Source organism: Phalacrocorax aristotelis, chromosome 4 (genome assembly GCF_949628215.1).
Source record: "Phalacrocorax aristotelis chromosome 4, bGulAri2.1, whole genome shotgun sequence".
Classification (NCBI taxonomy): domain Eukaryota; kingdom Metazoa; phylum Chordata; class Aves; order Suliformes; family Phalacrocoracidae; genus Phalacrocorax; species Phalacrocorax aristotelis.
This window is the reverse complement of record NC_134279.1, coordinates 35,424,452-35,446,189: the sequence shown is the minus strand read 5'-3', so window position 1 is coordinate 35,446,189 and position 21,738 is coordinate 35,424,452. Positions and strand designations below refer to the sequence as shown.

At 43.2% G+C, this 21,738-nt stretch overlaps 1 protein-coding gene across 14 annotated transcripts in view; it reads right to left on the bottom strand.

Annotated features, from left to right (window-relative positions):
* Window positions 1-21,738, bottom strand: part of TRIM2 (tripartite motif containing 2) — a 132,322-nt gene that overhangs the window by 51,733 nt on the left and 58,851 nt on the right. For 2 of the 14 annotated variants that reach the window (XM_075090950.1, XM_075090957.1), the window contains exon 2: window positions 11,119-11,222. The exons of 7 other annotated variants lie outside the window; for them this stretch is intronic. The gene's annotated coding sequence lies outside the window, so the exon portion shown is untranslated. Of the gene's footprint in view, window positions 1-7,033; window positions 7,456-11,118; window positions 11,223-17,123; window positions 17,574-21,738 lie in introns of those variants that run through there. 5 more of the 14 variants (XM_075090954.1, XM_075090956.1, XM_075090962.1 and 2 more) reach the window with 3 other exon arrangements.

The following is a 21,738-nucleotide window of genomic DNA, read 5'->3' as shown; positions in this document are numbered from 1 at the left end:
ACTATATAGGGGCAGAACCCATCAGCATTGCTGGAGTGACAGGGGGATCTCAAGAGCTAACTGTATTGGAGGCCGAAGTGAGCCTAACTGGCAATGAGTGGCAGAAGCACCCCATTGTGACTGGCCCAGAGGCTCCGTGCATCCTTGGTATAGACTACCTCAGGAGAGGGTATTTCAAGGACCCAAAAGGTTACAAGTGGGCTTTTGGTGTAGCTGCCTTGGAGACGGAGGAAACTGAACAGCTGTCTACCTTGCCCGGTCTCTCAAAGGACCCTTCTGTGGTGGGGTTGCTGAAGGTCAAAGAACAACAGGTGCCAATCGCCACCACAACAGTGCACCGGCGGCAATATCGCACCAACAGAGACTCTCTGATCCCCATCCATAAACTCATTCACCAACTGAGGAGCCAAGGAGTCATCAGTAAGACCCACTCACCCTTTAACAGTCCCATATGGCCAGTCCGGAAGTCTAATGGAGAGTGGAGACTAACAGTAGACTATCGTGGCCTGAATGAAGTCACTCCACCGTTGAGTGCTGCTGTGCCAGACATGCTAGAACTTCAATACGAACTGGAGTCAAAGGCGGCCAAGTGGTATGCCACAATTGATATTGCTAATGCATTCTTCTCAATCCCTCTGGCAGCAGAGTGCAGGCCACAGTTTGCTTTCACATGGAGGGGCGTCCAGTACACCTGGAATCGACTGCCCCAGGGGTGGAAACACAGTCCTACCATTTGCCATGGACTGATTCAGACTGTACTGGAACAGGGAGAAGCTCCAGAACACCTTCAATACATTGATGACATCATTGTGTGGGGCAGCACAGCAGAAGAAGTTTTTGAGAAAGGTGAGAAAATAGTCCAAATCCTTCTGAAAGCTGGTTTTGCCATAAAACAAAGTAAGGTGAAGGGACCTGCACGAGAAATCCAGTTCTTAGGAATTAAATGGCAAGACGGTCGTCGTCAGATTCCAATGGATGTGATCAACAAAATAGCAGCCATGTCTCCACCAACTAGCAAAAAGGAAACACAAGCTTTCTTGGGCGTTGTGGGTTTTTGGAGAATGCATATTCCAAATTACAGTCTGATCGTGAGCCCTCTCTATCAAGTGACCCGGAAAAAGAATGATTTCAAATGGGGCCCTGAGCAACGACAAGCCTTTGAACAGATTAAACGAGAAATAGTCCATGCAGTAGCTCTTGGGCCAGTCCGGGCAGGACAAGATGTAAAAAATGTGCTCTACACTGCAGCCGGGGAGAATGGCCCTACCTGGAGTCTCTGGCAGAGAGCACCTGGGGAGACCCGGGGTCGACCCCTAGGGTTTTGGAGTCGGGGATACAGAGGGTCTGAAGCCCGCTATACTCCAACTGAAAAAGAGATATTGGCAGCATATGAAGGGGTTCGAGCTGCTTCAGAAGTGGTTGGTACTGAAGCACAGTTGCTCCTGGCACCCCGACTGCCAGTGCTGGGCTGGATGTTCAAAGGAAACATCCCCTCTACACACCATGCAACTGATGCTACGTGGAGTAAATGGGTTGCACTGATCACCCAGCGGGCTCGAGTAGGAAACCCCAGTCGCCCAGGAATCTTGGAAGTGATTATGGACTGGCCAGAAGGCAAAGATTTTGGATTATCACCAGAGGAGGAGGTGACACGTGCTGAAGAAGCCCCACTGTATAACAAACTGCCAGAAGATGAGAAGCAATATGCCCTGTTCACTGATGGGTCCTGTCGCCTTGTGGGAAAGCACCGGAGATGGAAGGCTGCTGTATGGAGTCCTACACGACAAGTAGCAGAAACTGCTGAAGGAGAAGGTGAATCGAGCCAGTTTGCAGAGGTAAAGGCCATCCAGCTGGCCTTAGACATCGCTGAACGGGAAAAGTGGCCAGTGCTCTATCTCTATACTGACTCCTGGATGGTGGCAAATGCCTTGTGGGGCTGGCTGCAGCAATGGAAGCAAAGCAACTGGCAGCGCAGAGGCAAACCCATCTGGGCTGCCACATTGTGGCAAGATATTGCTGCCCGGGTAGAGAAACTGGTTGTAAAGGTACGGCATGTGGATGCTCACGTCCCCAAGAGTCGGGCCACTGAAGAACATCGAAACAACCAGCAGGTAGATCGGGCTGCCAAGATTGAAGTGGCTGAGGTGGATCTGGACTGGCAGCATAAGGGTGAACTATTTCTAGCTCGGTGGGCCCATGACACCTCAGGCCATCAAGGGAGAGATGCAACATACAGGTGGGCTCGTGATCGAGGGGTGGACTTGACCATGGATATTATTGCACAGGTTATCCACGAATGTGACACATGCGCTGCAATCAAGCAAGCGAAGCGGGTAAAGCCTCTGTGGTATGGGGGACGATGGCTGAAATATAAATATGGGGAGGCCTGGCAAATTGACTATATCACACTCCCACAGACCCGCCAAGGCAAGCGCCATGTGCTTACAATGGTAGAAACAACGACTGGCTGGCTGGAAACATATCCTGTCCCCCACGCCACTGCCCGGAACACTATCCTGGGTCTTGAGAAACAAGTCCTGTGGCGACATGGCACCCCAGAGAGGATTGAGTCAGACAATGGGACTCATTTCCGAAATAGCCTCATAGACACCTGGGCCAAAGAGCACGGCATTGAGTGGGTGTATCACATCCCCTATCACGCACCAGCCTCTGGGAAAATTGAAAGGTACAATGGACTGTTAAAAACCACACTGAGAGCAATGGGGGGTGGGACATTCAAGCACTGGGATACACATTTAGCAAAAGCCACGTGGTTAGTCAACACGAGGGGATCTGCCAACCGAGCTGGCCCTGCCCAGTCAGAAATCCTACATACTGTGGAAGGGGATAGAGTCCCTGTAGTGCACACAAAAAGTATGCTGGGCAAAACAGTCTGGGTTCTTCCTGCCTCTGGCAAAGGCAAACCCATTCGTGGGATTGTTTTTGCTCGAGGACCTGGGTGCACTTGGTGGGTGATGCGGGAGGATGGAGAAATCCGATGTGTGCCTCAAGGGGATTTGATTTTGGGTGAAAACAGTCAATGAACTGAATGGCACAATGTGAACTGCTATATAATATTGTGTGTCACCTCTGTGTTGTATCAATGATATCAGAGTACGAGCCTCCCAACCCATGGAAGATCAACTATGAAACAAGCCGTGCAGCAGTGATGGAACGATGACTGACTCGGTATGCAGCAACCCAACGCCACACACCATCTCTCCCACCCGGAAAGACTGATACAACAGATGGAGCCCAGAGTCATGGACTGCGTGAACTCAATGGACATTTTAATGGACATTTTACAGGGAAGATCCATGAACTAAGGGAATGATGTCTGTGTATTATGTTAAAGGATGGGAAGGGGAGGGGTGGTGGTTGGTACGGTTGTATTGCATCATATGGGACCTGGGCATGGTGTAAGTGGTATGGAATAAGGGGTGGAGAATGTGCTGGTTTTGGCTGAGAAGGGGTTAATTCTCCTCACTGTGGGGGTCAGCTACCTTTCCAGCTTCCCGCGCTCTGCCGCGTGGCGTGGCAGGGGGGGCTGGGAGGGGCAGGGCCATGGTGGGGGCGGCTGACCCCGACTGGCCAATGGCAGGTTCATTCCATACCATGTGACACCATGACCAGTATATTGAGGGGGGGCAGTGGCAGCGCGGGGGCGGCGCGGCGTCGGGTCGGCGGGCGGCGAGCGGCTGCGGCGCGTGCGGTTTGTTCCGGCGGTTCGTTCCCCCTCTCCCCTCCCTTCCCCCCTCCCCCGGGGCTTTGCGCCTCTCGTTGTTCTCCTTTACATTGCATTTCTACTGTTGTTTCTTTTAATTTTCATTATTAAACTGTTCTTATCCCAACCCACGAGCGTTACCCTTCTGATTCTCTCCCCCATCTACCGGTGGGGGAGTGAGCGAGCGACTGTGTGGGGCTGAGCTGCCGCTAAACCACGACAGGAACACAAATACAGGAGAGGATGGGATGCTACAGCCATCAGCCAGCTCCAAGTCCTTAATTTAATTTGACCCTGGTGCCAGAAAGGCAAGTGGAATGAAACAACCAAGCTCTGTCATTGTGGGACCACGCCCACGCTGGAAATCAAGAGGCCTTAGTCATCCTGTCAAGACAGCAGCGGTGGAAGTGCCTTTACCTTTCCCCACTGCAGCTGAGCACCCATGCAGACCCAGCGGCTTCCACAGAGGAAGTGCAACTTCCAGCCCTGACCGCCTATTCTTCAAAGGCCCAGGCTGTAGCTCACATGGGCTGGGAAGAGCCACAGCTTCCTCCCACGGTGGACTTGCAGCTAGAGGGCACATCTGCCCCAAAAGGAGCTCTGCTAGGTCCTGGTTCCTCCCCACCAGCCACAGCCTGGAGCCACAAGCACTCCCCCATCTTGTGATCCAGTGGAGCAGATGCATTTCCCTGAAGCTTGTGACCCAACACATGGCTTGTCATAGCCTGGGAGGCAAAGAACTTGAAAGGTTTGCCTGGAATGTCATGCTGGGCTGCTGGAGACCTTCCCATCCCCCCCAGCACACATCCTCCTATGCCTTTGCCACCTTATTCTATTTCCTTAGATGATCCCAGAGGTCCCTTCCAACCTGTGATTCTGCTTATCCCTAGTTTAGCCTGCCAACGTTGCGGCTTTTGTAGCACAACTGCAGCCAGGCTGGGACAGCCTGGCCTCCCTGCTTAGCCAGCCCAAGCTTGGCTGATGTGACTGCAATCCCTGCCTGTCTCTGGCACTGATGTTCCAAGTCAGGCAGCACCTAACACAAACTGCTTTTCTCCCCTCTGTATTATTCTTTCCCCTTTTGGGTATTTGCCATTTAGGTGGCAAAGCCAGGCACTATGGTCACTAGAAACAAGCTCCGGTGTTTCTTCTGCACGGCAACAGGCTCACCTTCAGGACCACTGTCAGATGCTGATGCCATGAATTAGGCTTCTTCTAAAAGCTTTCAACTGCTAAAAGCACAGGAATAACAGGAATAGAAGCCACTGCTATAAATTAAAGCCTTGCTTAATAGTTTTACATGTTTAATGCTTTGTTGCTTTTTCCTCCTTCCTTTCCTCAGTCTGTAATCAAAGCTGTAACAGGGTGTACACCCAAAATACATGGGTGGGCCTCTTAAGACATCAACGTACTAATGCTTTATACTCCAAATTGTAGAGGAGGGGAGGGTTATGGCTGGCATCTAATACCACCTTTTCTTCTCTCTCCCCATCCTCATGTCTGCCTCCCTCTGCAGTACCCCTTCTTTACCACCTTTTGGTGGTGCAGTAGTCCTGCTTCCTTCCCCACAGACCGTCCTGGGACACGGAGAGGGGACCTGCTGGTGGCTGCCCTGCACACACCAAGGGACAAGACTGGCAGGTTAGAGCTCTCGTGATCACACAGTCATCACTCAACTGAGATTTGATACCTACTTTAAGGCGGTCTGCCTGAGGTTTTCAGGACCTCATTGTGGGTCAGGGCCTTGCACAATAAATTCCACCACACTTAGAGCACGTTGTATTTATTGCATATGCAAGGATAATTTGAGTGCTTGCAGTGGAAGCCCAGGAATCCCCAACCAAATGGCCAACGTCCTCACAAAAGATATTTCAGAGAGAAGGGGTAGAAAATGAGGGGAAAAGAGCATGCCAAGGGAAACGATAGGATCAAACTGTCACACATCAGGTTAAATGACAGCCTCAGAGCTGTCATTTAGGACCCTTTCCATGTTTAATAAAGTCTCATATTCTCAGGTGAGCTATTAAAAAAAATCTGCAGTGAGGTAGGTCCAAGTAATCATTTCAGGGACTAGATGTTGTGCAGGCCTAAGTAAAAGGATTTTAAATTGTACACTTGCCATACAAAGCAGGGAGTCAGGAGCGTCTCTACTAAAAAAAGAAACCCTACCCTGATTACTTAACTGTTAACGTCACCCTTACAATTGTATGTCTTTGACTCTCTAGGCCTACCTATTTTGTTAACACTGACAAGGCTCTGTTCAGCCTTTATAGTCACACAGGCTCAATTAAAACCAAGCTGAACTGACAAATAATTAAAACTGCACATCAGATTACTGCTGCTTACGTAAACATCTGCTCTGAAATGCTACCTGAAATAAAAGTGCTCCATGGAGACTCCATACTAATCACTGTTAACCCCTCCAGGCACAGGATAACAGGCCGTACAGACAAAAGGCAGGAGGCTGAGCAGGAATCTATTTGGAAGGAGATCCCTGGCCTTTTCTACATACTGTTAGATATAAGGAACATCAGAAAACGCTCTAGGCATTTTCTTCAGAGTTCCTGAGCGATGGCAAGAAAAGTTGCTCAGTGTTTTTGTACTGAGCTGTGTGGTGAAGGTTGAACTGCTGAGAGACCATCCCCTCCACCCCCTCCTGAGGCACTCCTCAATCTGCCCCATGCTACATCTCCACTTGATCCTAGAGTTTTGCAACTCTTCCTTTAGGAGAAGTGATACACATCAGGTACTGGAGCTTAGTAATGTATTCTCTGTTGACCACTGCGAAGTTATTCTGCTTCTGTTTCAATTTACTTCAGTAGGATTTTGTTGAACTAGCACTAAATTGAAATCAGCAAGGGAGGAGGCAGCACCTAGCAATCACCACATGCCATGTAACTTTCTCACAAAATTAACTCAGAGACTGCCAGCCCTTTAGAATTTTTTTCTTGCCACCTTCAAAATCCCACTTCCCAGCAGATACAGCATATGAAAAATAAACTGGGAGGGGAAAAAAAAAAAAAGGCATTTCACAGCAAGAAACAGCAGATGGAATCTAAGCGTTAAAAAAGCAAACAATGGAGGCAGAAAGTGAAGGAACTCACTTCTTAGTGCAGAGCATGCAGCTAGCTGCATGAACAGGTAGGGTTTCTGCCAGAAACACATCTGGAAGAGGGACTAAGAAGGAGGGGGAAGGAAGAGACCCCCTCCAGCCTGTGAGCAGGCAGACTCACATCCTCTGCAGCATTTACATTGTTTAAAAGGTGAAATCCAACTCCATATCCACCTTAGCTTTTGTACAGTACCCACCTCATTTTCTTGTCCAGAGCCCAACAGTGATGTTACATTCTATGTCTGCTAAGTTTTCTTCTGAACTGAAATGTCTTTCAAAAACACAGAGATATGTCTAAACATTGTATCATCCTTGGGTTCAGAGAAGACCTTGCTCAGGTGTTAAGTGGCAGGCAGAGGTTTACCCATGCAGGCTCTCTGTGCTGGCAGAAACACAACACTGAACTTTCACAGCAAGCAGGTAAACACGTACCTGTATACAGCAGGTAGTCTGGCAGCACCAGCAGCAGTGAGAAACAATGTCAGAACAACCTTGGCAGAAGGAGTTCTGTGGATTTGAACAATGGTTGTAGGCACAGGAGCTGAAATGCCCAAACAACAGTAACAAAAAGCCATCTACAGCTCCTGTGGGGAGCTCCAAGCATACAGAGCCTGAGCATGCCAGCTGTAACGCTGTGTCCTCCTGCTCTGCACTCACAGGGTCACCCCTTTTGACTTAGTAGTCAGCTCCAGCACTTTAAAATTTGTAAACACCCAATGGCTGAACTTCACCCAGCAAACATGTCTTTCCAGTCCTCAGCAAGGACACTTATTTGCTGATTGCATGCCAGTGCTCCTATTTAAAGAACAGTTGTTATGGGAAAAACCTGAAACCTTTCTAACAACACAGACTAAATGCTCCCTGTATCTGCCTTATCTGCAGAAATGCATCAATTCCCAGTATGTGTTTCTGCAGCGGAATTTCAGTAGAGCCACAGGAAGGTGCGGTTATCTGACTGCAAAGCCAGCTGCCATGCTCCTAAACAGGCTGGATCTCAGCCAGTTCCAGCAGCCCTTTCTCAGGACCTACCAAGCAGCTACTGTTAGAAAACAACATCTAAAACTACTAGCCCAGGTTTTCCTCAGACCTTTCCCCTGAGGTACAAGGTTTTATACCTGACACAAGCTGCAAGGAAGGGCAGTAGTAAAAGGTGTCCACCTTTATCCTTCAACTCCAAAAATAACTCTCCTAAGGTTTCTCTTGGACATCTTTTCCAGGTTCTCATCACACAGGGCAGGTTCAGGCTAGATGCCCAAGGCTTCTCCAGGGGCATTGCCAGGCTGCTTGTAAGCAAATGCCTGGCACTGATGTAGGTCAGACTTCTGCAAAAATTACATTCTCAGAAGACCTTCCTGCATGGATATCAGTCTTTTTAACTGACATCACAACTTATGAAGCAACAGCTAATGAGGAGGAAAGTAGAACCACACATGACACAATTTTAAGACTCTTCCAAGCTGACATGGGATACACAGCACATTCACTTCTATACGAAAATACATGTATTTTACTTTATAGGAAAACCATTACTTTTTTAAGTACATGAAAAGCAATTTAGGGGACAGTCTAGAAAACAATAACCATGTGAATGCAGCCTCATTTTGAAATGAAAAAATATTTGGAAAAAACACTGCATCAGGACAGCTAAGAACAAGATTGCCTTAAATCAGCCACATTATAATTTGGATTGTGGTAGCACCTGGAAATCTCTTCCAAGTACCAGAATCCCACTGTGATAGGCACCAGCTGCACCGAACACAGATCCTCTGCCAGCATACGTAGCCTCTGTCTTAACACCTTGCACAATTCAATTATTGCCATTTAACTGCACCTGTGACACTAAGTACCTTTGTACACTATGAAATAAGTTTTCACAGCAATCCATTAATTTGGATAAGGGTAGTAGCTTATATAGCCTGAATCTTTGCAGTCAGAGGACAGGTGCAGGTCTTAGCATCCTCTTCCCTTTGCAAACTCTATGACCAGACCTAAGAACTGCCTGACACTTGAAGTAGTCCTTGCAATGACTGTGACAAGATGTACTATGCAGTTATTGATACAGGTTATATGTAGTAAACCCATTAGAGGTGTACTTAAAGTAACCAGCTCTAGGCACCTCTATTAAAAGTAATTGAGAAATCCTAGTGGAAAACCAGTTACAAATAGGCCATACAGACTCTGCACTATCTCAGGTACTGAACTTCTCTCACTCACATACCACAGTGAGGGGCTGTGAGGATACATTTCAAATAAGTTAAACACTTTTGGAAGCCTGCTGAAACAGCAATCACTAGGATTTTGGTAGGTGGAGCATGCTGTACTCTGAGTTAAATTTTATTCACAATTTACTTTTTATTCACAATGTATATCTATTGCTTTTAACTCTTCCCTTATTGGCCACAGATGAGAAACCTCTTTTAAGGCTACCAGTAATGTGCTGGATACTCCTTAATCCTGTGAGCTATGAAACCCAGGATGATACAGTTGTTAATATTTTACAGGCATTCCAGGAGAGAAGAACAAATCCAGGGTGGATAAATTGATTAAAGATTTTAATATACAAAGACACCACCTCTACCAAAGCAGGACTGGATGCACAAATCATTGAAGATGCAAGTGCATTCTGGAGAGTGCCATATGTCTTATCTATTCTTACGCCCTTCTGTAAGCATTCACTGACAGCCACCATCCAAATTATAAGGCTAGGCTACATTTACTTTTGATTAGACCCAGACAAACCTTCAAAATACTGTGTAGACATCACAGGAGTTGTCTAAGTAGCCACTCCCTTTTGGCTTAGTTAATGGACAATAATGGCTCCACAGGGCTGTTTTTATCACATTGCAGAGCCCTGCCATTTAGGGATGTCAGGTGAAATGAGCCCATCAGACAGCTCAGTGCATGAAGAATGCCACTAAGGGCCACCCAGTACCTTTAGCACATACACCCATTTAGAAGTCATGCAAACAAGACACACAACAATGGAGACTGACTAGTCATCACCCAAGCATCACCCCTTTTCATAGTGAATACGATACTAACCTAGCATTTCTCCACTTCCTCCTACCTTTTCAAATTCGCTTTATCCTTAAGAAAAAAAATAAAAAGAGACTTCTAGTGATATTTCCTTAAGAGTGATATTTGTCTTGTTTCTCTGCAGAGGTACTCTGTATTATTCCAAAAGCAATGCCATCAAGCTTGGGCAAATCATGCCTTGATCACTATCCTGTTTCTCCTTGTTTGAAAGTCGTCCACCTTCCACAACAGAGGTCCCTCCAGAGGGTGCATACCTTCAGAGCAGGCCTTCTGCAAGAGCACAGCCCAGAGGTGAAACAATGATGGTTGTTCAGAGGGTAAAGGCCACCCTTCAGAAGCGCAGATAAAAATCCACCCCAAAAGTTAAATACTGGAAGAAGCCTACTTACTTGTATTCAAGACTCTGCAAAGTTTCGGCTTCTGATACGACAATCAAAAATTTTGGACTTTGCAAGCACAGGAAATGGAACTATTCAGTTATTTTTTTTGCAACATCACCTTATTATACAGAAATATTTTTGCATGCACCAGTCTATTCTGGTAGTAGTAAAAAAACTAATTAGAATGAGGAAGCTAGGGGATGAGGGGGTTCTCTGCCTACACAGAACGTGTAGCGTTCTTATAAAACAGTCCCCTGTTATACAGTCTTCTGTTTTCTGTGTAATAAAGGATTGCACTTAACTCCACTGAGAGATTTTAAGTAAAGGACTACATTTGTGAATTAATGGAAAATTATTCCTCTTTAATTAGTAATGAAGTATCTCAGAACATGTTTGTATTTCACAACCTAAATTTATTTCCAGCTATTTTAGATGCAAGGCAAAACAATTACCACTGAATATTTGATAAATAGGATGAAATCTTCCTGGTGCAACACTTAATTTTGTCTCTTTATTATAAAATGTTTTCTGAGCTGAGATGCAGAAAGATCAGTTGTTTCCAAGACTACACAGAGCGGACTAAGAATTAGGTAATAAGTAGAGAGAAAAGCCTGTTCTGTGTGGAGGGTCCAGCAAGCCTTTCAAGCATACTGTGAAGACCACACACTAACCCATATCATAGTATTGTCTCAGAGTAACACTCAAGACAAAAAAACCTCAGAGGGTATGAAATTAGGCTGTGGCTCTACCTGATTTTTGGGCCCTAGGTTTCCCAACCCCAGTACAGTGCAATTACTTGAGCTCTAAATATCAAATAAATCTGCTTTCAAGATAACAACAAAAAAACCCCACCTGCAGAAGCTTACCTTGTGGGAGTTAATCCCTGGAGGTTTACATTAACACTGCCACTGCTATAGGGATTACAGGAGAGAAAGTTGTAGAAGAGTATTTCATGAATCCTGTTTCTTCACTGGAAAAGGAAGAAAAAAATACGATGCAGGTGCAGACAGACCATGGCGGGTTTTCCTCTTGAACAGTTTATGTTTGTTGTAAAAGCCTTGTTCCACAGTCCTGAGTTTTCATTCCTTGGGTCATTTTAGCTCCTGAGGAATCCTTAGGCAGCCTGATTTATTTACAACATACAGCTGTTCTCAGAACAACCAGGGTGGCCTTGAAGATACCCAACATCATTGAACCTGGTGGCACCTGCTCTTTTGGAAGTCCTGTTTCTCAGAGTATGCAGGTTCTCTAATAATATAGATCATGGGGCAAATATGCTGGGAATAAATACGGTACACTTACTAAATCTCTCCAAGGACCACTATACAGATAAATGCATTCAGAGGAACACAGAAACATAATTGTTGGGATCTTTTCAAGACCATTTCCAAGTTCAGCAAAATCTTTTGAGTACAATCTTTGTTGTTGTTGTAAGTAATTGTGTGAAGTGCGTTTGCTCAAGATTCCATCACTGCTTTGGAGGTTTTTGTTCTGCACAAGCTGCAGGAGCATCTTCGCACATTCATATTTTCATACTAGTCAAAGTTATGTAACTCAGAATAATCTGGCCACTGCTCTTTCCTTCCTAAATCAACTCCTGAGTGCTTCACAAAACACAGTGGTAGATACCACACACCTTCAAGCTCACAAATAACCAAGTTCTACTAAACTTTGACATAGAAAGAGGCAGGCACAGTATAAATCTTTGCAGAGACTAAAAGTTTCACTTTTTCTTTAAGCCATCACTCCACATATGACTGTTTGCCAAATTACAAGTTCAGTGAAGGGACATCCTCAAACCCAGCATTCAACACCCATTAAAAAAAAAAACCAAAACAAAAAAAAACCAACCAGAAAAAGAGGGGCTTATCACTCTACATTTCCAGAATTGAAAGAAAAAAAAAAAACTAAGAACAGAAGCTCATGGTAGGACAGAATAGCTTTACTTGACAAAAGAACAGAAAATCACCCAGAAATAAACTGATCATACACATGTTTAGGCAGACTAATAGACACTAGGACAAATAAATCCGTGCTGGATTGGAGCAGGCAGATTGCTGAACATTCATCTCATGCATTTAAAACATGATCAAAAGTAATGGCTTTTACTCCAATCTTTGTGTCTCTCTCACAGAGGGCATCCACCCTGGCATAAGGACTGAAGATCACCATCCCCCTAATTAATTGCTCCTAAAATGCATCCAAAACTGACAATATTCAGAAGGTGTTAAAGTGAGAGAGAATCATTCTACACATAAGCAGAAGCGCTACCCATAAAAAGCAGAGTTGTCCAGAGTTCTTCCAGGGGAACATTTAAGGTATACATTGATTACAGTACATTTTTAAGTCATTTGTCTTCTGCTAGTGCCATGACATATTCTTATTGTCACCTAGATTTAATATCTAACAGTAAACCATCATAGCCATTCCGGCAGCAGTTCTTTGTGAACTATTGTAGCAGCCCAGCTATACAAGATATATTTTGATGCTTGTGTTAACAGGATCACCATGTAACGTAAGAAGTGCCAGAATACATGCTGCTAACATTTTTCACATGTCTATGATTAGTCTCCTTAATTTAGCTGTGCCTCTTTTAACCCTACTGCAGCTAACTAATAGCAAGATGGATGGAGCCAGCAAACATCTACCTGCTACTCTATCTGTTCAGCACCTTAAGAACTATATTCCAATTGCTATTTCCTCCTTTTGAATGGGATTTGTGTTATTGCCCTAAAGTCCAGCTGGCAAGTGGGAAGGCTGCCTGGTTGCCAGCAGACTTCTCAGCTGACTAGATCCTTGGCTGTCCCCGCACAGAACATTAGAGTGACATGTTACATCATTTATTTAACTTTTTGCTATTCCAGTTACAAACTGCTATTCCTGTGATCAAACTAAATTACTGACTTCCAGCTAAATTCACCTTTTAAAATAAGCAATGTCCTATCCAAATATAGCCAACCACCCCAATTATTAGAAGGAATGATATGCAATGCCAAGACATGTCTACAGATTCTGTGACAGAAAACGCCCAGAGAGTCTATGGTAGAAAACAAAGACAAATGTCTTTAATGTTACAATTTATACAATAAATATTTAGTTATTTAAACCACAGAAATAAAACCTGGTCTTTATAGAAATGAGACAATTCTGAAAGTCTGACATGAAATGCCATCTTCATCTCTCCAAACTTGAGTTTTGTTCAGTGGGAGGTGGACTTTATTCCAGTTGATCAAAAATAAAGAGGAAGAGAAAGAAATCTTGCACAATTTTTCACAAAACAGGCATTCTTCCAAATTGCATTTGCTAAGTGTTTGCAACCAAGCAGCTCTTTCCATTACAGGCACATGTTAACATAAACCTTATAGCATACCAACAGGCTGCCTCCAACCTGTTCATGTCACATAACAAATACAAGAGCAGGCCCAGTTCTAACAGAAGCAGCAAATGTGTCTTAAAAAGTAACCTATCGAAAATGGAGGTATAGAGAGGTGAAGTCTATTTATGTGAATGCTAAGCCCTGTTCTTTTCCCTTCAGTATATTAGAAACCTCCAAACAACCATTATTTCTTTTTGAACATTTATTCTTTTCAATAACTACTGATTTTGTCTCAGAGGCTTTCTTTTTAACAAGTCATGTCATGCGTTTCACGTGGTTAGCTTCCCCCCAGCCCCCTTGTTTTTTTAACCCACAAACATCAGCAATAACATAACCACAACCTGCAGTCTCTGGAAATAGCATATCTAATTTTGGTTGAATGTGTCAGCCAAGTGTAGGATCTGCAATAGTGGACTTCAATCTGACAGTCACTGGACTTCTTCAATGTAGCCCCTGAAAGCTGACTAAAAAAAGGAAGTTCATATATGTTACCCTGCAAAATATGGATGGGCAAAATTCCAGGAGAACATTTTTAGGGCTCAAAAAGAATTTAAAAAAGGTGGAAGCCCACTGTGTTGGAGTTTTCAGTGCATTTGTAGATTCTTTGGAATTAATGGCTCTTTATAATACAGAATATTGCACTGTCCTTAACTATTTCAATCTGAAGAGCAATTGTATTAAGGATCATTCTTTAGAAACAGAATTTATTATTTGGAGTAATATATACGTTTGCTGCTGTGTTTAAACAAATACTTCAGACTAGCTATGCTTGTATCCTCAGGCACATTTCATTTTGATGAGACAATATGCTTGCCAACTGATCAAATCCAATCGTTTTACATTTGGCTCACGGATTTATCCTAACCTACCGTACACTGTGCCTTTGCTTTTATATAAATAGTTCATGTGTCTAGACACAGTATTACACGTTTCTGCAAAACTGTGTATGTTTAATACTTTATGCAGATAATTAAATTTCAGCTTCACTATAGTAATACACAACACTTTGTTCTCTGCATTAGGACACCCAAAACCTTTTCAATTCATTTAATTACTTAGTTTTCCTCAAAGGAATCGGGAGCATCGCTGCGTTTATGTAAGCTGTCCAAATCCTAGTTTTGTTATGAATTAATGAAATTCCATTATCAGGCAAAAACAGGCCTGGCGTGTTTTCACGATGGCTTCAAGCATCAATTATCTGGGATTTTCCAGTAAACAGCCTGTCCTTCAAGCTAAAACTGGGGTTGCCAGAGAACAAATACTATCATGGGCTGGGGAAGTCCCCCAGCAGTAGTGTCATCTTTGTCCAGGTAAGATCTAATTTTCTAAAGACTGCACGCTGCTGGACACAGCAGAATTTAGACAGAACTCACGTGTGCTGCAGGCCACGGACACTGCTTGTCTCAAACCTAGACTCAAAACCAAGATTTCACTGAACTCATATATTCTAGTTAGCACATGGAAAATAACTTCTATGAAAAAGAAGAACATTTGAGACTCTAAGACGTTAAAAGGCATTAAAGATAGATACACTTCTAATTTTTATTCTGTATATGGGATTATACATTTGCTGTCTCCCTTTACGAAATACACAAAGAAACCAAAAGATTTTTCCCAGTTGGCTGAAATAAATGTTTCCATGATTTTAATTTTTCCCTCTTCCCAGAAACCCTATAATCAAATCCAGAATTGGTTCTACCATAAAACCTACTACATGTTTCCTCTAGCCCTCATGTGTTAAGTGGTGCTCCTTGAAGCAACAAATAAGTTCTGTTTAGCCTTCTCCCTAAGGAAAGCCATGGTGTATTAAAAGTGTATCAAAGCCATTTCTCATGAAAAAGGATGAATCTCAAAGACTGAAATGAGCCCTCAATGAAGAAAACCCCAAGCTGTTCTTTATAGCCAAGCTGTGGGCACTGCAGGTCCAGATCAGACCAGTGGGGTTTTTCACAACTCAAGTTTGTTAAATGCTTTGCTGAGAAGTCTGAGGAAACCTTTGGTTTATGGTAAGCAGTTTTGGATGAGGGCAAAAGCACAGACGCCTTCTATTGCCAGCAGCCAACAGAATGATTCCCCCCAAAAAAAACTCTCTGGAAACAGGACTAACCTCCTCTTTCTGCTGGCTTTGTTTTCTAGCAGGATAATGCTGTCCCAAGACCAGGTACAGTAGCTTCCTCGTACCTTCTGTCTATAACCACCCCAGGCTTTAGATATCATGAGTCTATCTGACAGAAAATTATGGGACTGGCTTTAAAATAAACAAGTTTATACAGATTTTAATAAACCAAACCTTTTAATATCCTTTTCAAGCCCTACAGTTTATATTTGCAAGCTTATTCCAAATATTCACATTGTCTAGAAGCTCTCATTAGTATTGCTAGTGAATTTAATTTCAGTTCTCACACAAGCAGCAATGAGGAATTTTAAGAAAAAAACATGATGATTAAATCACAATAGTTGACCACAGAATCATTATCCAGGTAATAAATCCATTGCTCTCAAAGACTAAAATCCAAGGCTGGAACAGAAAGCAACTTTTCTTATGTTACATCCTTATCTAAGAGATATTTATTTAGTCATTGTACTTTCACCACAATTTTCTTATTTGTCCCCATATGAATGAGCATTTATGTAATTGTTTTGGCCTAATGAATGTTTGAGTTCAGGGTGATTTTTGTCTTATTCTTGGTATATTATCATGTACATTATCATTATAATCCCTTGTTTTTACTTCTACCTATCGATCTGCCTGACAGTCTGCCTAGGCTGCATCTTGAAAATAGTGAAATAAGCTAAAAGGGGGGGAAATTAACCAACATAACCTACGGAGAGCCACACACCAGGTAATGGCTCAAGTTATGCTTCACAAGAGCACAACAGAATACAGCAACATTAATGCCAACTGCCAACTTCAAAAAAACTGAACACCTGTGAAAAGTAAACTTTCTCCTAACAGACCTTGACGTTGTGATCTCAAATTTACAAAGTCGTTATTTTGCTTTCAATAAACATAACTGTTTCTTTCCTAGGCAAACTCCTTGGTTCTGTTTCAATTATTTCTTTTAAATATTAAAGAGAAGAAATATTTGTTTTCTCTTGTCACATCTTGTCCTGTTTACACAGCATCACACAATCTCCTTTGAAACGCCTGCTCTTACAGCAAGCCTGACACACGTAGTTCAATCAAAACACTTGCTATTGTCTTTTGCCAACTACGAACGAATTTCTGCACAAACGCTGAGAAGGTTTAAGGGTTTCTACAGCCATCTAAAGTCGAGCTAGCACAACTGTCAAAGAAAGGTGGTGTCAAACTGCTCCGATTCCCCGCTACCGCCCTGACTTAAAGAAGAGAAAGAAAGACAAAGCGGTTCACTCGCTCACACAGCAGAGCTCCTGGCAATAGCTCACTCGCTGTAAAACCACTGCCCTCACAAACTACTCGAAAGCAGAAAAAACACACGGAGAGTTAGAAACGAGTGTGAAAGGGTAACTTACATTATTTAGAAAGACAGTGGGAAAGGACTGCTGCAGTTTCTTCGTTATTTTACACTGCTGTTGGCAGAGCAGACAACCAAAAAAGTTCACCTAAAGAAATCTCTCTTTCTAATTCCCTCTCTCCCAGTTCATTTACTCTGGAGTCTCTCAGCCTGAAGAGATCCGACAGTCAAAAGTTTATCCCTTGTATTTCCGAATTATATGGCCGACTTTCCTTGGACACATACCAATGATGCAGTAAAAATAGACAGAAGTGGGGGAGGGAAGAAGCAATCTAGCTTGAGCCTGAATCTTCTTAACTCAGTGTTTTCTGTACGAGCTGCTCTTATGTCAGAAGCTCCCATCCCTATACTAACTTGCAGAGCACGGAGTCATCCATCTGGTTTTCATAAGCTGCAAATTACAGGCAAACCAGGGAATATATATAGTCCAGTTTTAGCAGAACTCCCCAAGCATCAGCCTTACAAGTAACCTGAGGTACAAAGGCTTTGAAAATAAACAGCCAGCCCCATGCCGGGAGAGTCTCCCGCCTGCAGATGACTGACTGCTCCCCCAGGCAGCCCCCTGCAGCCCAGAGCACCACACACCACTCAGGAAGGTGGCAGCCGGGCTCCCCCTCCTTGTGGAAACAAACCAAGCCTGCAGCCCTCCCTCCCAGCACAAACAGCCCCTCTGGAAGTGCGAGGTGGTGGGGGCGGAGGAGGGACGAAATCCAGTGCATTATGTGAAATAGTTCAACAGTTTAGCAAGTCATTTAGAGCAACCTGGTTTTTATAAACAGGGAAGTGAATGCTGATCCACTTACGTCCTTTAAATGCTTCCAGGTGGGAAGCAAATCTATTGTGTTGGTAGGTTTCGTTTTGGTTCAGTGGGGTTTTTTGAGTTAGCAGGCAGTTGCTTGATAGAAAATCCATTAATTACAAGAATGGCCATTTTACCGAAAGCATCACAAGCAAAATTTGGAAAAGCACCCAGCAGCCCATGACTTGAAACTCCTATCACTTTCAGTTCCTATTTGCAGCTATTAAAAGTCTACTGCCCTGATTAAATTCAGGTACCAGAGGCTTGAGGGGTCACCTATATTTCTGAATACCTCAGGGCTTTTCAGGCAGTGCTGAAGAACACTGTTTTGCCAATAAAAACTGGAAAAAACAATTTTATGGTGGATAAACAAAGGTTTTGCCATTGCTTAAAACTAAAGCTGTTGTTATCTGCATGTTCTTTTACTTTAAAATATGCAGCTTTATTTAGCGTTTACTTTTACCAGAGGACTTTTGTAAGCTTTTCTAGTGGGAATAATCTTAGTCTATCTGAACAGGCAGCTTTGACTAAAGCATGGGTGAATCAGTACAGTGAGTCATTAACATTATAAACACTCTGCCTAAAACTCCCGAGCCTTGTCACTTGCTCAGTTTTTCATCTTTGCACAATAAGGATTGTGCTGATTGCCTACACATCTCGTACCTGGATCCCTGGATCCAGGATTGACATGATTGGACTGTTAAAGACAAAAGCAGTTGAATTAGTTTAAAAAAAAAAAAATCAAGACTCTCTAATCCGTAGAAGCAAAGAAGAAAATTATGAATAAATTTTATTTGTGTGTATTTTTGCCTGTGCTGCCACAATTCCTTCCAATAGTTGTATAACCGATTGAATAATTTTAGTCAGCTCAGGTAGAATGCTAGAGATCTCAAAAGTTTTATATTCCTACAGCTTTTGCAAAAATGGGCGGCCCTCCAGATGAGTGAAATACAATCTAGTGATCCAACATAAAAGGCTACGCATGAGCTCAGTTACATTAGACACCAGAGCACCCCCCACAAATGGATTTCATGTGCCCTACTGCTCAGCTGCTACCACAGTTGTGCATCTTTGGCTTGCATTCTAGCATTTTTCCTCACTTCTGTTCTGCCCTCCCATCCAGGTGATAAGCAGTGAAACACTTGAAATGCACAGACGTCAGCTGAAGCAAATAATTTTTGAAATAGCAGTAAACAAGGCTTATTAACAGTTATTCTTCTCCCACTTCGTAAACAAATGGGGCAAACTGACTACATCTTGGTTTTATCAGAACTTATAGTTTCCATTAAATCAAAGGACTTGATCCTGGTACAGCCAAATTCCAGGTTTGGAGTCAGAAATTGTTTCACGGGATACAGCAGAAGTAGCCCTTGTGTGGTTTTCTAGACATGTAGGCTGTCTTCCTCACTGTACTGTCAGAATACAAGAGAAGTTGAATGACTGTTATCTTTGAAATAAGAACTCTTTTTTTTGGTAAGACATGGTGTTAAAGTGGAGAGTAGGTGGCAATAACCACTTTCAGTTTGTGATGCTCATGCTGACTGAATGTTTTTTTCCCCTGAGGAGTAAATGCATTAATTTACACTGATCTCTCAGGTACTCTTCAATATATCTTTTGTCTCAGAAAATCACTCCAGTCTATGTACATCGTAGGCTGCTTTCACAAATAACAATTGTGTAAAGAAACTTCAAGAAAATTCAAAATTCAGAAATAGAAGACTGATTTTATATGACATTTCATTTTCCAGCCTCCAGCGATCATTCTTATTCACCATCTTTTTTTCCCTTCTTTTCTGTTCTTCATTTCCTCCTTCCTATCATCCATGTGGGCTACCAGCATCCTACTGTTCGTAAATGGCTCCTGCCTCCAGGCAGGCTGGCTGGCTGTGCGTCCCCTCACTGTTGCATGCACAACTGTTCCCTGGATATTACTAAGGCATCATTTGATGCCCAGTTTCTCACACTTTTTCTCCATGAACTTTGAGGCAATCAAGCACCATGTTCCTATCCAGCACAGGGATATCAGTTCTCTAAAGAAATGAAGATGGAAGATATTCATCAGTTTGATGGTAAAAGAAAATTTACTGTAGAAAGCTTCATATAGGAAAGACTGCAACAAAGAACAGTTCAGATAGGGAAAACAACTCGCTAGAAGCAATTTGCCTTCTCAGAAAAATGGCAGCTTCCACTTAGGATGTTTTCAAATGCCAGGTACGGAACTACCCTGTTATTTTCCACGTAAGTAGAAAACAACCCTGATTTTTCATCAAGATCAACCATGTTAGCAATGGTAGTAGGACAAGAGCAGAGAAGGATGCAGCTTAGATATTGATTATACTTATTATATGCAGCTTTGTGCGTAGAATTTTGGAAGGTTTTTTAAACCTCACTTGATTGATGTTCATTAAAGCAAGGAAAAGCACCCCTCAGTCAGCAACAACAGGTTGTGATGCACAGCAGGTGGCAGAATATGTATCTCTCTTGGCCTGGATTCTGTTCCCATCTAGTCTAGTGTGGTTGTATTGGAATTGGTGAATTGCAAAGGTATAGATGAAAGCAACCTGTTTTCAATCCTGTTCTTTTGCAGTTTAAATAGTAAGAAAGCGGCAGGTGAAAGATCTGGGTTTGGTGGAGGATGCACCTTGCCATTTAATCTGAATCTGTGAAATTGCCTGAATGATAGAAGCTCAGGGTGGCAGATTAACAAGCCAGGGATGCACCACAGCTATGTGTTTATCTTTCATTTTAGCAGTAGACTACTTGGTGTAGGATTTTAAATATGTTTATGCCGATTTCTAGTCAGTCATAGTTTAAGTCCTAGATGATCTTCTGGTGCAAACAAGCTGGCAGGCTTTGTACAGACTGAAAAACCACAAGTCTGATAAACTGAGACAAATCTACCCTTGGAGGAGTTCAAGGCGAAGCTTCAGTTAACTTACTGCTGATTAAATAAAATACTGTAGATTTTGGCACTGACAATTACCCATTTTTTAGAAGACGAATTATCTGTGATATTATAAATCATTTTACCACCATCATTTTAAAGCCAGCACATGGAATATCTTGGATCTGGGTTCAGACGCTAAGCTTGTATTCAGCTGGTCTGGCCTCACATACCATGTATTTTATTTTAGTACTTCAGCTTGGTGCCCAGTGACTTGAGTTTGGCAAAAGCTTGCTGCCCTCCAGAAAGGCACATAATTGTGAGCTGATCTTCCAAAGAGACAATATAGTGTGATAATCCTTTGCAGCCTGCTCCTACTGTTAGATGAAGATTGGGCTGTTTCAGTGCTTTTGGTATTTTAATTTATAATGTATCACTTCTTTTTCACAGAAAGGAAATGTGCAGCTCAGATAAAAACACAATGCATTATAACCTTGATGTCATCGTTGGAGAACCCCCATGGCTGCTGCTCTTTTCACTACAGCCTGCAGTAGCCCGTAGCTGTCCCCAGTAAAAAGGGAGCATAAGCCTAGCACTAAGCTACTTTTTCCCATCAACTCTCACTAACATCTGTGACTGCAGGGATCTGGCCTTGCCTTGGGCACATGATTTCATTCTGACAGAATGAACAGAGTGTTTTCAAAGGTTCCCTTTCCCCCTCTGACTGTATGCTCCCACTTCTTACCTTGCACTGAGGTGCTTTTTGGACTCTGAGTGAACAGAGTTCATTGCCTGGCAGAAAACTGACCCATGACAAAATGCATCAATTTTCTGCAGGGTGACTGAGGTGTATTAGCTCACAGGGGTCTGCTGACTGCTGCAGCTGACACAGATGTGGGGCATTACGGACTGGAACAGGAGAAGAAAGAC